We start from the raw sequence: 17,127 nt of genomic DNA on the forward strand, positions 1-17,127 counted from the left end.
GAGAGTCCGCCTGACGATGCAGGGGACACGGGTTCATGCCCCGGTCCGGGAAGATCCCACATGCTGCGGAGCGGCTGGGCGCGTGAGCCATGGCCGCTGGGCCTGCGCGTCCGGAGCCTGTGCTCCGCAACGGGAGAGGCCACAACAGCGAGAGGCCCACGTACCGCAAAAAAAAAAAAAAAAAAAGAATAAAAACTCTAAGCCAGTCCTCAACATAAAAAGTTAAAGGACCACACAGCAAAGAAACTGGGATTCTTGTAACCAGGGACATTCTGCAGCTGTCATAGTGTCAATGGTAGTTTTCAAGCACATTGTACTTGGGACAGGTTTTGATTCCAGGAGAGAGAAGAGGAGGCTGATTACTTTCCTAGAGGAGGAAGAAAAGGTAAAAAAGGTGGGGGGCAGAGAACACAGCAGTAGAGTACCGTAATGTTACACTGACCCTGAATGGTCACCAGCTCGGCCCAGCACCTCCCTTCAAGGGCGGTAACACCCGAACAACCAACACTAGCACGCAACGACTCCAGCCTCAGATGGCTTTTCTCTTCCGGCACGCAGTTCACGCTGCCACTCCCCAACAAGGGTTTTGGGCCCCTGCCATTTCCTCCAGCCCATTTCCTTTTTCTTCTTTCTATTGAACTCTGATGTATTCTTCAAGTCCCAGCTCAAGCACTACCTCTTTCTCAAGCTCCTACCATACTGTCTAAAAATAATCTATTTCCAGTGTTAGTCTCTTCAACTAGCTCTTGAGCTCCTCCTGGGTAGAGACTATGTCTTATTCACCTTTGTATCTACCGTGCCCTATTCTCTCCCCTTAGGAACAGAGAAGGCATTGAGTGATGATGATGATGATAGCAGCTATCATTTGTCATCTTCCCTCCATATACCAAGCACCATATCAGGAGCTTTGCATCTGATACAATCCCCTGCTTTTGTACACAGCACATTCCTGAAAATGAATGTATTAAAGTTGAGGTTTGGGGGCTGAGGGAATGGTTCTATTTCCAAAATGCTACACAATCTTATAATATCCACCAGAACTCCTAAAATTAAAAAGATAGGTAGGGCTTCCCTGGTGGTGCAGTGGTTGAGAGTCCGCCTGCCGATGCAGGGGACACGGGTTCGTGCCCCGGTCCGGGAAGATCCCACATGCCATGGAGCGGCTGGGCCCGTGAGCCATGGCTGCTGAGCCTGCGTGTCCGGAGCCTGTGCTCCGCAACGAGAGAAGCCACAACAGTGAGAGGCCCGTGTACCGCAAAAAAAAAAAAAAAAAAAAAAGACAGGTAATACCAAGGATGTGAGGTTGTGGAGCAATTAGAACACTTAAACACTGCAGCTGCGAGTGTGAATTCATAGAACTGTGTTGGCAAGTTTTTGCTTTAGTATCTACCAAAACTGAATATATGCAAACTCTATTGCCCAGCAATCCCACTGCTAACTATATACCCATGAGAAATACACATACTCATCAAAAGACATGAACAAGAACATTCCCAGCAGCACTCTTTGCAACAGCCCTAAAATGGAAGCTATCCAAATGCCCATTAGCGCTAGAACGGGAAAATGAAATGTGGTATATTTACAAAGTGGAACATCAGGCAGCAACAAGAATGAATGGTCTGGTTACAAGGGAATATTCAGTTCATAAAACGTGATCTGTACACTTAAGGCTATGTGCCTTTTTTGTATGCATGCTTCAACTTCAATATGGAGTTTCAAAAAGAAATAGTAAAAGAAGCTGTAGCAGAAACAGCTGCCCTAGGAATGTGCTGGGACACGAGACTGAGGCTTTGCCTCACCCCTGTCCCAAGGCAAACCCAGGCTGGCTGGGGTCAAAGGCCAGGCGAACCCGTAACCTTCTCCGGCAGCCTCCCCTTGCTGTCCATCTTGCCAGCTTGAGAGAAGGGCCTACTCTCCCTGGGGTACAATCTGCCACAGAAAAGAGCGTGCAGGGGTATGAATATACGATGTACAAAAGCTCTGGCTGGTAATAGTTGAACGTATACAGACAGAACACAAGTGGAACACTGCCTGAATTCCATCTAACCTTCACAACATTACTCTAAGTTGCCAAAGTGTTATTACCTCCCATTGACAAGTAAAGAAATAGGCTCATAGGAGTTAAGTTGTGGAAGTCAAATAATTAGTGGTGGAGTCTGGATTTAAAACCTCATTTAAGCCCAAACCACCTGTTCTTTCTACCAAATTCTATCATCTCTTTTCTTTACTTCTCATGTTTGCAGTGCTTTACAGTTTGCAAGCTACTTTTCCATAAAATATCTCAATTGATTCTCACAATAACCCAGTGAACTAGGCATTACTATTGCCCAAGGATATGAGGAAACCTGAGGCACAAAAATCTTAAATGACCTTCCTGAGTCAATTAAGTGACAGAGCTAACAGAATCTTTCATCTTCAAACCTCCTTCTCTATCACGCTGTCATCCAATGACTGAGCTGTTGGCTAAGGCTTGGCCGTTGAAGGAAAGACCTTCTCACTGTTGTCCTTGGCTTTGAAGAGACAGAGGAGTGAAATTATGTAATCATCACCTTCCCTAAAACAACCTTTTATGACACTGACTCAGAATTCAAGAAAACCACAAGTCAGGCACCATGGAGGAGAAGATAGAAATGGCCCGTCAAGGAGCTCCCAGTCTAATGGGGGATGACAAGCAATAAGTGTGCTATTATGACATGGTAAGAAAATTGCTGACCTGGTTAATGCAAGGTATAGGAGAGGCACAGGACAGGGAAAACTCACATTTGCATTTGGTTAGTGGGAGGATTTCACAAAGATCTGGTTTTTCAGATGAGACTGGAAGGATGGGGACTGCCATGGGGTGGTGGGAATATAATTTTGGCAGAAGAAGTAGCAAGTCAATGACATAGACACATGGGAGAAATTATGTTATAGAAACTACAAATAACTCTAATGTCATTCTATTATTAGTCTAGTATGCCCCTCAACAGGTATCACATTTAATGGGTAAGCCAAGAGATGGAAACCAAGGCACAGATGGTTTAAATGCAGTTATAAGGAAGTGCCTGGGCCATAAGGCAGGAAACCAGTACTTTCCTGCAATGTCAGCCACCGACTAGCTCTTATCTCGAACATAGGACTTTAATTAATGTGTCCGTTCTCCTATTTCACCTATCAAAAACTGGGTGCAGAGCTGGGAGTGCTTCAACCACTAACTGAATTAAAGATGCAGTGGCACTTTGAAAATAAAAGTTGCTTTTCATACATTGTGTATGTGTGTGTGTACAAAGGACGTTAAATACATATTCATATAATATAGTGTATTAAGTCTATTATGATCCTCAGGTGACTTTCTAATTTAAAAGTCAAGTCAATGAGAGAGGAGATCGTACTTAGTTATCTTGAGGCTTGATCTCCTTAGTGAATCAGGACTCAGAATGGCTATAAATGGTTTATTAGGGGATTTTTTTTTTTTAACCCGAGGAAGGCACATTAATAAGTACTAATTGCGTACACGCTCTGGGCTCTCCTTTATATGTCTGTTGCAAAGAACTTAAAGAATTACATTATAAGGAAGTGGATTTCACATTCCAAGACTTCTCCATGGCACATATGAAAATCAGCTTAATATTCCTGTAAGCAAACATTTCTCATGGAAGCTGAGGAAGCTTTTTGTACTTGAACTGAAAGGGGAATGTTATTGGACTTTGGTTGGACAAAGATGAATCAGAAAATAAAAGAATGGAGCTATATTATTTTATGATACGTGATTCTGTTTCTTATCTTACTGCCATTAATAATGGAATAAACCAATAACCAATTGGTTCAGAACAACCCTGAACCTGACAACCTGTGAATATACTATAAAACACTGAATTGTACACCTTAAATGGGTGAATAGTATGGTAAAGGAACTATATCCCGGTAAAACTATTAAAATGTAGAGGCTAGACCTCAATCTTTGTTAATTTTATTGCCTAAACTGACTCTCAACTGAAATAGGAAAGTGAAAGTAGATAGGATTATAGCCTAATTGTAGATACTCATGCTAGACTATGTACATTCTAAGTTCAAACATATTTTTAGATGGTCGCTATGTTATTATGATTGAATTGAACTGGCTCTGGAGAAAAGTCTTTAGCATTTTACTTATCCTCTCTAAGCATCCATGCCTCACCTATAAAATCCTGATATCAACACCTCTCAGGGTCATGTGGGTCATGTATTGGAAATACCAGTTCAGGGTCTGACACAAAGTTAAGCCCCCAAAGATGTTTGCTAAATCTGAATGCAGAAAAAGAATCATTAAGGTGAAAGCAAGCCCATCTTAATCAGTCTTTAACTGAAAAAGACTGGGCCAATTTCTTGAATTTTGAACTAGCATGTAGCACTATGTTCACAGAACTCATTCTGTAATAAATGATTGACAATAAAACTTTGCATTCAATTTCATTTATTCAAAAACATTTCAATTAAAATTTCTTATATTAGGAGGTGGCATATTATACTAGAAAGAGCACAACTTTGATGCCAAAGAGACCAGGATTCAAATCTTGCCCTTTCTTTCCTGTTTATTAGCAGTATAAACGTGGTAGTGTTTGCTGGAAAACTTACATTAATGAGATTATTATTACCACACAGAAAAAGTCTAGCATTAAAACAGAAAAATATGATCACCTACTAAAACTTAAAAAACTTGTCCCATCTGCATTAGGTCTTCATGCCCCTATTAAAAGGAAGAAAGTCAAATGGCTTTGAAATGTCATTTAATGAAAAGAGTTTAATGTAAGAAGCAGCAAATAGCTTGATTAATCAATCTAATACATACACTTCCCACCTAGGTATGAGTTCCCTACCCAATCAAATACCAACTTTCATTTTCTTTTTACAGTGTTCTGTGAAAAAACAATCAGCCTTCTTGGTCAAACTGGGAAAATGGGAGAACACCCAAGAGACTGGTGAGGATCAAGTTCTCAAATCTTACACAGAAATAAGTAAAAGAAAAACAAATTAAAGTTCATAAAGAGGTAATAAGCTACACACTCACTACGAATAACCCTTCCTCAACACCCAACATACACTAGTGCATGGATACACACACACCATACCCAATTCAGGTACCTAAAATTCATATGGTTAAAGAAAATAAATGCTTCACATATAGAATGAGAAGGAATGATTCAGTTTTTTTCCAACAGAGCTCTGTATTACAGGTATTAGATAAGTGTTAACAGTTATGGATTACAATTATACAAGATACTCTATAGCTGATATAATTCTGTATACAAATAAAACAATTAGTGTTACTCCCTCTTAAAGATTATGATAAGAAATTATACTTTTAAAAGTAGTTTTCTTCTAACACTACTTTGGTTTAGATACCTCAAAAATAACTGAAAAAAATATTTAAAGAAAAAAATTCCAGAGTTTTCAGGAAACTTCTTATATAAACCCTATCAAAATCAGATTCCACACTGGGCAAAACCCACCCATTTAACGCCTGAAAGTAGAGGACTATAAAAATTTCAGAACTTGTTAACTATAAAAAGAACTTTACACAAAGTATACTTTAGTACCTGTTGGAGGTTTTTCTCTAGAGTACTGCTATTCACAGAGAAAATTTACTTCAAAGCTCAAAGCTGAGAAATGTAACTCTAAATACACTTTAGTAGACCTAAGGCAAAATATCTTAGGAAATATAACAAATGAGTTAACACACCGTTGTGAACTTTTTTGCTTTTTCTTGTAGCTTTTAATTTTAAAAGTCAAGTCCCATGTTTGAGAGCTAGAAATGAGATATTATTCAAGGAACAATACGGAAAAGCCTCTAAATCAATGGCTTCCACATTTTGTTCCACACAACATCAGAGTCTCTTCTACAAGTTATCACTAGCGTTCCCCTTAACCACAAACTCTGGCCAACAGAATTTCAGAGATGCTTCAGGACCTACAGGACTCTCTTAATATACCCTCTACTAGAAACTTCATTTTATTCAACAAATATTTATGGAGTATACTCTGTGTGCTGGATACAGATCCTAGAGATAAAAAGGGGAATAATAATAATAAAGTAGCTGTCCTGACTGAGAAAGCAGTCTGGAGTAAATACAAACAGAAAAAGGAGATAATGGGCAAATGGTTGACTAGCCCCTAAAAAGAGAGCCAGCAGCTAACGGATCTTAAGAAGGGATCCAGAGAAAGCCATCCCAAGATCAGAACTAAGTGTCTGGTCAAACCTTTATAATCATAATTTCACCCAGTTTACCAGGCAGCCAGTGGGATTTCTAAGGGGAGCTTTATTTGCATTTCTGCTGCTTCTTTCCATCTGTAAGATAGAAACTTGGACCCAAAATGACCATTTTCCTTTTAAGGTCACTCACCTTCAATCTTGTTTCTCTAGAGTATGTCCGGCACATGCCTGAAACTGGGCTAAGGGAAGTGAACTAGGATGGAGCTCCCTGAAACCCTAGCAGCTTTCCATGGTCCTGGGAAGTCTGCCACATTCTCTTCCAGCTGTCTTTGGGACAGAATGCCCCTCTGATGACAAACCCATGGATATCTGCTCTGGATATGGACAGCTGGGAGCCCAGCGGGTTTTATTCCTGGCTTGGTAAAGACTGCTAGAAAGCATGCGAGTACCTTGACCCGGTGCTCTACTTACTAACTCTCAAAACACTTCTTGAAGTTAGGAAAAGATACTCAGATACTGATACAGTGTACCTTGGATAGGTAGCTTATTTAGTTAAAAAAAAGCTACTTCGCAGTTTATTAGGGACCTTAGCCATCAGTACTAAAAACGTATGCAGAGTTAGACAATGGTTGCTCATGACCCTTCTGAACTGGGAGCTCCATCAGTCTGGCTAGTTCCCTTTCTCCCTCCACCTGGGTTTGAATCCCTAACCTAAAGGGAGGAGAGTTTCTTCCATCTGCATGTCCCCAGGGCATGGCACAGGACAGGCACTTAATAAAGGTCTGTAACTGAATGAATCATGCAGCCCTGTAACAGCATTCTAGGAGAGGGCTCAGAAAACACTGAACCTGGGAGCCAAATGCTGCCACTATTAATTACAGTGACACATAAGGTCACTATTAATTATGCAAAAGTCAAAATGACCAGTTCTGACAGGCGTTCTTCAATGTCCAGATGGACAGCAGTACACAATTCTTTGGAACAGGTTATTCTGAAGGTAACTCATTCTGATAGACCATCTGCAGGCAGTTTGGCTCATAATTAAACATTTTACAGGAAAACAAAAAGACAAAGGTAAATTTGTCTTTAAAACCTTCAAAACCTTGACCAGGACAGAAGACTGAGATCTGATTCCTGATGGACAGCAGGTGACAAGCCAGTGTGAACTCTAGGCCAGAGGCAAATGAGCACCAATTAAACACACAGCCAGGTGATGTAAAAGGCCAGAGAGGAAGGAGCGCCAGAGAGGCAAACTCTTCATTATATGAGATAATGAAGCTGCCAGAGCCTCATGCCTTCCTTCTCCTTGTCCACCGGGGAGTTTGCTGCCCTTCCCCCGGGCAATGGATGCGGAAGTTCTGATTGTATCTAACTGTGCACATACACACACAGTTTACTAGAGTTGATAAACACTTAAATCAGAAAACCGTGTCAAAGTGTTGAGCGAGTGCCCAGAACGGTAAGTGCTTAATAAGATTAGCCACTGTTGTTATTCACTGTGTTCAATAAGCTGTTTTATAGAAAGAACCCTATACAAATACACCTTTACTACTAGTTGTGAAAAGAAGTTTGTCTTTCATGATTACTGATATAAAGAGCCATGGAATCCAGATGTTCTCCACTTAGCTTTGGCTTTCAAGAAATTTGGCTAAATTTTATATATGTATTATAAACATTAACTCTTAGCCTGAGTCTTCATTTTTTTTTTTTTTTTTTGCGGTACGCGGGCCTCTCACTGTTGTGGTCTCTCCCGTTGCGGAGCACAGGCTCCGGACGCGCAGGCTCAGCGGCCATGGCTCACGGGCCCAGCCGCTCCGCGGCATGTGGGATCTTCCCGGACCGGGGCACGAACCCGTGTCCCCTGCAACGGCAGGCAGACTCTCAACCACTGCGCCACCAGGGAAGCCCCTGAGTCATCATTTAATTATTCACTTACTCATCCCTTCATCCATGAAATATACACTGGATACTCAAGTATTAACATGATGCACATTCCTGGAGAAAACTTGGTGAGCAAATTCAGGCCTATTTCCTTTCTCACAGAGAGAAATGTTTCTGTAACTGGATATAGAAAATGGTCAACTGAGAAGAGCTACCAAGAAGAGGAACAGGCAGAGGCAGATTTGCTGTGCAGTGAAAACTCAAGCTTCCTTCCACAGGCCCCTTTCAAGGCCCTGCACCTACTTTTATGTCTCTAACTTGGTGTTCTGTTTCTTAAAGAGGGCTCTTCCCCCAATTTCAGATTCCAGAAAAGCCAAACCTTCCCTGCTTGCCTGGGATTATGAAGGCGGATAACACGGGACTTTCCGCCAGTCAGTAAGACTGAGGAGGAAATCAGGACTGACATGAGGGGTGAAGAAAGAGTGCACGATGGGCTGGACCAGAACGTCCAAAGGCCGTGTGGAGAGAGAGGGAGAGCAGAAAATACTGAGGAACTAAAAGAAGGTCAGTGGCCTGGAGCTTGGGGAGTGAGAGGAACGGGTGGTAGGAGATGAGGCCGTGTGAGCGTTTCTGATGGCATCAACCTAAGGGCAGTGGGAAGCCACTGATGTGTTTTTAGTGGAGGGGAGAGGTGGGTTAAGTCAGATTTGTGTCTCTGAAAAGATTACTGCAGGCCTAGTGTACAGGTCAGTGAGGGAAGATGTGAGATGAAGAAGGCAGCTACTGCACTGCTCTGGGCAAAGGACGGAGGGAAAGACTAGGCTGTGACTGATGGAGAACTAAGTGAGTAAAATGGGTGGATTTGTGAGCTAACAGGCCAAAGAAATAACAGCAGGACTCAATGGATTGGATGGGGAGTATGAAGGAGAGAAAGGTGTCAAGGTTGACTCCCAGATGTCTTTTAATTCTCTACTTACTGTTCCATACCCTTCTTCTTTTACATCCATTTACATGGTTTTATTGTAACTGAATCTTTTTTCATAAGCCCTTCAAATCCTTTTTTTCCCCTCATACATCTTCCAGAATCCTTTATTCTTTTCTTTTTCTTCAAGTCCTTTTAAAAAGTAGGTAGGTTATATATAATAAATGAAAAGAAATATAAGCCCTCACATACTTGGCCATGAAATCTATAAGCTTAGATAGTTTGAAAAACATTACTTTAGTGTTATCAACATACAGATGATTGACAGCTATCTTTTTGTAATACTTCTGGGGTGAAGCACAATTTTAAAACCCCAAATAGTCTGCATTCATCTATATTTGGAGAACACATACATACGATGTATTTCACTGAACATTATGTGCAACATAATCAAAAGGGAGCCAGCGTGTAATACTGTAAGAATCCTACCTGTGCTCAAAGCCTGTGATTATTCATGCTAATAAAATCTGGTTTCCGGGATAAACTATACAGAACAGTAAAAAAAACAAAAATAAAAACCCTTTATTATACCTTTTAAGGGAGACGGGAAGGCAGCATAGTTTCATTCTTCACTGTGCTTTCTTTAGGTCAATATTAAGATGAGTTTACATTTTATAAGTAAACAATAGCCAAACAGTAGGGTAGCAATAAAGGTGGAGCAAAGGGATAAGGGGTAATAGTATGAGAACAAAACCAAATATTTTAAACGTGTACAAAGATAATCAAGAAATGGTGTGATTTATGCACAAATAATCTAGAGTCTTTTTCTGAGCTAATAATTTAAAATGGAATTCAATTCTTAACAAGTTGGTAGCATAATGGATAAGAACGTGGCTTAAGGAGATAGCCTGCCTGAGATTTCATCCCATCTCCACCTCTTACCAATTCAACTGTAAAACAGGAACACAAATAATGTCTCACACATCACTTGCTGTGTAAACTTGGGCCTTTGTTTTCCTCATCAGTGAAATGGGGATAAAATACCACTGTGACCAGATACCAAATCACCCGGTATAACGTTAAGCACATAGTAGGATGCTCCCACACTAAATACTCTCCAAAATTGGCCCTAGATGTCCAAAAAACTGGGGAAGGTGGGAGACCTTGAGGAAAACCCAGGATTGAAATGTGGTGGCAACAGGGAGGAAAAAGGACCATGAAGGCTTTGAGGGTGAAAAAAAAATTAATGAAGAAAAGAGAGAAAAGAAAATCAAGAAAACTAAGATAAGGAGGAGCCGACTTCAAGAGAATAAAGGTGTAAATCAAATACCGCAGAGATAAAGGACAATCAAAACTCTTAAAAATCATGAATGACCTTTGATAACATAATCTCTATTATAGTATAATTCATTATCAACATTAGAAACCATCTTAGAGTTGACTAAAAATGACCCCAAAGGGTTAGCCTTTTAGAGGAATGCAAACAAGGCCTTATTTTAGAATTAGTCATGATAAATTGGCAAACTTGGTGGAATATCACTTTTGTTCTATTTCAAAGGAGTGTTTATTCATATTCAATTTGCTTAATCTTGTTTCTAAGGACTTAGCACCTGTATGTGTAACTCTTGTGAAAATTACAAATGATCTTTAGAAAAGCAGGTCTGATAGGACGTTTAACTGGAAGACTTTCACTAGCTAACATGTGCATGGAATTCATGCTCTTCTCCTTTTCCCCAAATTATAACAAACTAACGGAGCTGTAACAGAGAGCCACAGTCATGATGTTACAATTTATAACACTTGCCCCATTTATAAAGAATTAGTGAAGCTATAAAATGGAACCACAATTGAGCAGTCCACAGTTTGTAAAAAATCCCTAAACCTTTTGAATTGGGAAGGTACATAATTTCTTTACATAATCACTTTAATTATAAAAATACATAATTTCTAACTTAGTATGCTGTAAGTTATCTCAGATGAGTTGCTTCTTTGAAGATTACATGAAGATCTTTGACTCTGAAGATTTGGGGATATTTACTTTCTGCTAAAGCACGGCATCTATTTAACTCTGAGAAAACGGCCCAAGGTAACATTTTTGAAAAAATGTGTTACATGTCAATGTATTTATTTAAGTACCTACTATTCTAATTGTAGAGATCATTAATGGCGCTTCCCAGCCCAGTTCATGTCGTGGCCCACAGAGAAGAGGACATTTTTACACGCCTTTGGGTAAACTTAAGAGGGTGAACACAGTCAGGCCCGAGGCTTTCAGCTGATGAATGAACTAATATTTCAGCCATCTGGTACTCATTTCTAGAACACTCACTGGGAATTCCAGACTAAAGTATCAGATATTGGATGTAAACTAAGGTCTAAATCTTCTAAGTGACAGAATTTATCCTTCTGAGGTATGATCATTTTTGGAGCAATTAAATCTCATCTTCCTTTCTTTCTCATGAGAGCCAAAACAGTAAAAACAAATCATTATAACCAAGAAACAAATGGCTCATTTGTGTAAACTTTACATGCAACACATGAGAACATAATCATACTGCCTCCTGTCTTGATGGACCAGTCTCACTAGGTAGAGGCTGCCAATGTTAAGACGGAGAGTGGCTGTTCAATCATTCATCGATTCATTCTCAAACACTATACATTGTGTTAGGTATTAGGGATTTGCAGTTGAAGATATCTTGCCCATCAGAGACTTCAGAAAACCTTTGTTGTCATGAAGCATCAAGTTCATACCATTTACAGTTTCAACAAATATTTGCTTTAGGTGATGTGATAGTTGCTGAGAATATACATAATGTAACAAGATAGATACAGTCCTTGTGTTCCCAGAGCTTAAAGGTCTGCCCATGCCTACCTTAGGTATTCTTGAAAAGATGAAGCATGAACCACTACACCATTCTGCCCAGAATTATTTAGGGTAAACAGCCCTAAAAATGACATCAAAGTAAGTATCTGACTGTCAAGAAAACTGTGATAGCTGAGACCAGGTATATGCAACATAAGTAGACATATAATTCACCTTCTGAACTGGAAAACTCTTGATAGTGACAAATGCTAAACAAGGTGAGATGCCAGGCTATGGTATAACTGGGACTCTCCCAGGAAAACCAGGAGTTGTTGTCACCCTAAGTATGGGCCACATGGGCTGGAAATATCTGATGCCCTTATGTAAGGCATGTATAAACAAGTCTAGATCTTTTTTAGACAAATAGTCTGTAGATACATCCTAACTTTGCTATTTCACACTATAGTCAATTCAAAGTAGTTGATGTCTCATGATAGTCTATACTACTTTACGAATGGAGACTGACCTTTTATCACGGTAGCATGTTACATATTACAACTACTTTCTGTAAGAAATGTAGAATTGAAAAAAAAGGGAAAAGAAATAGACACAAACCATCTAAACAGCATTTTACACTTTTCCCCAATAGGATATTGTAGAAAATGATAATATTTGTACTGTACAAAGTGGGAAAACGCTGAAGCTGCTCCCAGATGGAGTGCTCTGCACTGGGGGCTGAGAGGATCTGTATTTCAGCAAACAGGTACTTATGCTGTTACCTGTGTGCCAAGCCACACCAGCTGAGAAACTGATCCAATATGCAACACATTGACAGGTGAGGTTTACTTACACATCTGAGAGTGAAGAATACACGGTGGAAGGATGAATGCTAACACCACTGAGAAAGAATCTGTCAACATTACCTTTCAGAAAATGTTCTGAAGATGGTGACAAAATGCTACCAAAAGTTGTACTAAATGTGAAAATATAAATGGCGAGTGTAGAGGGAAATTCCACGCTATGAGCATTACTCTGTATATATGCTCATGTTTCAGGTGCCACCAATTTTTACCACAGATGCATTAGTTGAGGATGAGAGCTACAAACTGCCCTTTTTGTTCATATATTCTTAACCCTGAATAACATATATATTTTTTTTTGGAAGGGGAAGGAAAAACAGTAGAAGGTGTTGAATGAATCCTATAACTTACATATTGTGACTGCCGAAACCTTCCAGAGTAGGTCCAGATGAGTTTTTCAAAAAGATCACTCACTTTCTGCCAGTTTGACTTTTTAATCAACATAGTTTTTGCTTTCTGTGATAAAGACAACTAAGTATCTTCCAGAAACCATTCTCCCTTTTTTTGGTAACAGACACTCCGTTTAGCTGGGTGCACTGCGGCCAACTAGAGATAACGTTTCGGAGCCTCATTTGCAACCAGCGATGGCCGTGTGACGAAGCTGGACAAACAGGCTGTGAGAAGAAGTGACTGTTCACTCCCTGGTAACCTCCACATAGACAAGGCTACTGGACTTGGCCTTCCTTTTCCCCTTTTCCTGCTGGCTAGAAAACAGGGAAGCAGGCACAAGCTCAGAGACCATGTGCTCATGGCAGAACTGTCCTGCCAGCCCTTGACTGCTCACACCTGGGCTGTTATATGAGAAGGAAATATCTATCTTATTTAAGCCATTCTACTAGAGGTCTCCGACAGAGCGATTGAGCAGGTGCCACAATTAATACATTTCAAATTACTAAAAAATGCCTCTTAAACAAAAGCATCTAGAAATAGAAAGGTTTGGATAGACTCACTGTGAGTACTCCTTTGTGGTTTCCCAGAACACAAAAGGGTGGGGGATTCCGCAGGAGTAGGGCTCAGGGAATGTGCAACCCTCTCAGATCTAAATTAGAAAGAGACAATAAGGAACCCCTGAAGGGTCTGAACAAAGCGAGTAATGAGATCAGCATTCCAGTTTAGAAAGAATTCTATCCAGAGTATGCAAGAGGGACCAGAGGGAGGAAAGACTGAAGGGAAATGAGAAGTTTTACTAGTCAAGATGATTTCCAGGTAAACGCAATTTTTCACCGTCAAGAACTAGAACTGGTATAATAAGTTTAAGTAGAGATGTCTAGTAGTCAGCAGACCTGCATCTCAGGACTACTGAGAAGGACCTGGGATGGAATTACATTTTACGACTAATCAGTATATGAAGAGTGAGACCACCCTAGGAGAGTCCATATAGAGAGAAAGGTCAAAGAACCCTGGAGATGACTAACATTTAGGACACAGGTAGAAGAAAAGGATTCAGCAAAGAAGAGGGAGAAGAAAGGGTCAGAGAAGGAAGAAGAGAACTCTGTCCCGGAAGCCAAAGGAGGCAAACACTTCAAGAAGAGACTGGAAGGCAGTAGCACTTATCACAAGCTAGTCAAGGAAGTTAAGGAGTAAAGAAAGTGACTGCTGGGTCTGGCCGCTGAGAGTCCCCTGAGAATTTGGCCCAAGCTCTCTCCAGGAAGAAGTCAGGCCCACCGTGGGCAAGCAGTAAGTGGGAAAGGGAACGTTCGCTTCTCTTGGCTGGGGAGAAAAACAAAAGGCTGGGAAAACAGATAGAAGAGGAGGCAAGTTTGATGGAAGGGTCTATTTTTTAGGATGAAAAGGAGCAGGGAGTTAGAAGTTAAAAATAACAGAGTGAGAAAGTACAGAGATGTTTTCATATGTCTGTTTCTCATTTCGAGCATAAAGTTAAACCATACACGGTAAACACATTTCTACTGGGAGCTCTCACCCAAGTAGGTATGCTGTTATGACTACATAAAGGTATCAAGATTCAAGGATTTGTAATTCTATGGAAATTCTTAAACAGAGTTTGGATATATATTGTTTGCTTTTCCCTTCAGCGAGCTGGTAAACATTAACCTTGCTAACCACCATATTATTTAGCCGGTCGTAAAACTTTAAAAGGTCCTTTTCAGGGAAAGTCTAAAGGAAAAAAAAAAAAGTGCCTTACAAAAATAATTCCAAAACTCATATAACTTTGAAAAGAAAACACAGCCCATGGACATATGACTGAGTAGCTCTGTATACGTTCAAGGATTCCAAACAGTGTCAGGCTTTCTCACCCACTGAAACTCCCTTTGAAGGTCAAGCATTGAAAGAACTCAAGTCAGATTACACTGAAAGGAAGAAGGTGGGAAAAGAAATATTTACTATTCCCTAAGGAGAGTGTCAGTGACGTAAAGCAGCTTCATTTTCTCCTCCTTTCCCTGGCCGCAGTATGCGGGGGGAAAAGACGAGGTGGGGAGACCATCTTTGGGTGGCAACCTCAGGCTGCATCTCACCATGCAACACTGAGACTTCTGCAAACATACAGGAGGAGACAAGAACACCATCCCTACTGAGTGACCAAACACTCACACACTCAAGCTCATTAAATTGTCACATCCTCCCTGAGAAGTAGTATTACTGTTCTAGTTTTACTGAGAGAAAAACTGAGGTTTAGAAAGTTTGAGTTTGACCAAGAACATGTAGCTAAAATACTGTCGACCAGGATTCAAACCCAGATCTGACTGCCCCTACCAAGCCCATAACTGCCCCCTTCAGCTTATTTTAAATTCGAGATTAGCTCAAATTAAATTAAATCCCACCCCCCACCAATTCACAAGTTATTAGAAGGAACTCTTAAGCGAAGGAGACAAAACCGTGGTGTTCAAAGGTTGCCTCACGACACAAGGAGCAAAGTCTGAAATGTGAAATTACAATTTACAGCCCGAGTGCCATTTAATAAGAGTATTACCTAATGTCTTTATTATCACCTCAGTTTTTAAAAGCACTTGCATGGATTCCAACTCATCTGATCCTTACAAACTACTGAGAGACAAAGAAATAGTGTCAACTTCATTTTTTTGGCCAAAAAACCATTGCAACAAGGAAACGGCATAGCTGAGATTAGAACTGGAGATTTCCATAGCACCGAGTATACTAGAATGGGCCTCTAATAAGTGTTAGAGTCTCACAATTTTACTTATCTTCAGGAGATGTTAACAAAGTCAGACCAAATATCCAGTATAAGCTTGTCTTTAAGTCATGAAGATTTCCTTTTTATTCTGAATTCATTTAACATAAACTGTAACTGTAATTATAAAAGTGTAAAGAAGTCATTTGGCCAGCCAGTTCCTAAATGCAACATGTACTAATTACCCATTGTGAACAGAGTACTGCCATAGCTATGATTTCAGGACTATTAAAGGAGGGGGCCAAGGGCTTAAATTAGAGGTAATATTCTTACTCAGTAAGGGGACTGGCTATATTTCCTACATTCTTAAAATTCTACTTTGCTGAATAAATTTCCTTTAGTGCTTCTGAAATGATGCTCCACTGGCACTCCTATACACATTCTCTTTCTCTTAAATTAGGCAATAAAAAAATTGACATTAGAGAAAATATTTCTACCTATTACTTTTAGTTATGGAGTCACTGGTTACACAATCAAATCCACCAAGTTTCAGCCTGGTAACCTATACCTAATGGTGACTTTCCATGAACTATGGCACGCGAGGAGGTAGTGTGTTTCTTAAATGACTCAGGTCTTTATTCACTAATAATATAACAACAAGCAGAAGAAAAACCAGACCTGAATTGCACAAGCATGATAGTAATACCACTGATATAAATTACAGGCCTCCTCTAAATGACTGTCACCAATCTCACACAGAAGTTCCTGCCCAGTAAAATCTGCATTAATTGGTTTTCTTTCTGTTGTTGAAAAACAGACAGTGAGCCAGCTCAGGCAGCATCATGGGAATTTCACACACACACACACACACACACACACACACCCTTTAAAGCCCAAGTGAGTACATCTAGTTTTTAAGGAAATACTAACAAGGAACAGGTTGAGGGTATTTTCCACTGGTTTAAAAATAAAGCATTCTACCCATTAAAAACAATAAATCTCAGAATTATAGAAACAGGAAGCAGCAGCTGGATTTATCATCCTTCATTTCCTGAGAGTGGTAGTAAGGAACTCCCCCTTGAGACTAAAGCAATGGTGGGGTTAGCCTCCTTCTGCTGGACCCACACGGCCCCCATGCTGCGGCTGCTTGCTCCAGGGCTGGCTGGCCACTTCAAAATCGCCTTGCTCACTGTATCTTACAAAGCTTTCTGTGCCCAGGCCCTACATTTTGAGAAGACAAAAAATGTGACTGGAACGTAAACACACATAGATAACTACCCTGATCCTAGAAGAGCCTAGCTCTCATCTCTCCTAGGCTCACTCCCGGAGGCTTTGGGGGGACACCACCACACTCTGAGTGGCTCTGAGCCTTGGGCCAGGGGCTATGTTGGAAAGAGTAACATAGTG

The 17,127-nt window shown here is 40.4% G+C and overlaps 1 protein-coding gene across 6 annotated transcripts in view; it reads right to left on the reverse strand.

Moving 5' to 3' along the window:
- LRRC8D (leucine rich repeat containing 8 VRAC subunit D) overlaps nt 1-17,127 on the reverse strand; it is a 115,308-nt gene that overhangs the window by 3,550 nt on the left and 94,631 nt on the right. Inside the window, exon 1 of one of the 6 annotated variants that reach the window (XM_033432380.2) lies at nt 443-1,014. The exons of the other annotated variants lie outside the window; for them this stretch is intronic. The gene's annotated coding sequence lies outside the window, so the exon portion shown is untranslated. Of the gene's footprint in view, nt 1-442; nt 1,015-17,127 lie in introns of those variants that run through there. 6 annotated transcript variants of the gene reach the window in all.

Source organism: Orcinus orca, chromosome 1 (assembly GCF_937001465.1).
Source record: "Orcinus orca chromosome 1, mOrcOrc1.1, whole genome shotgun sequence".
Lineage (NCBI taxonomy): Eukaryota > Metazoa > Chordata > Mammalia > Artiodactyla > Delphinidae > Orcinus > Orcinus orca.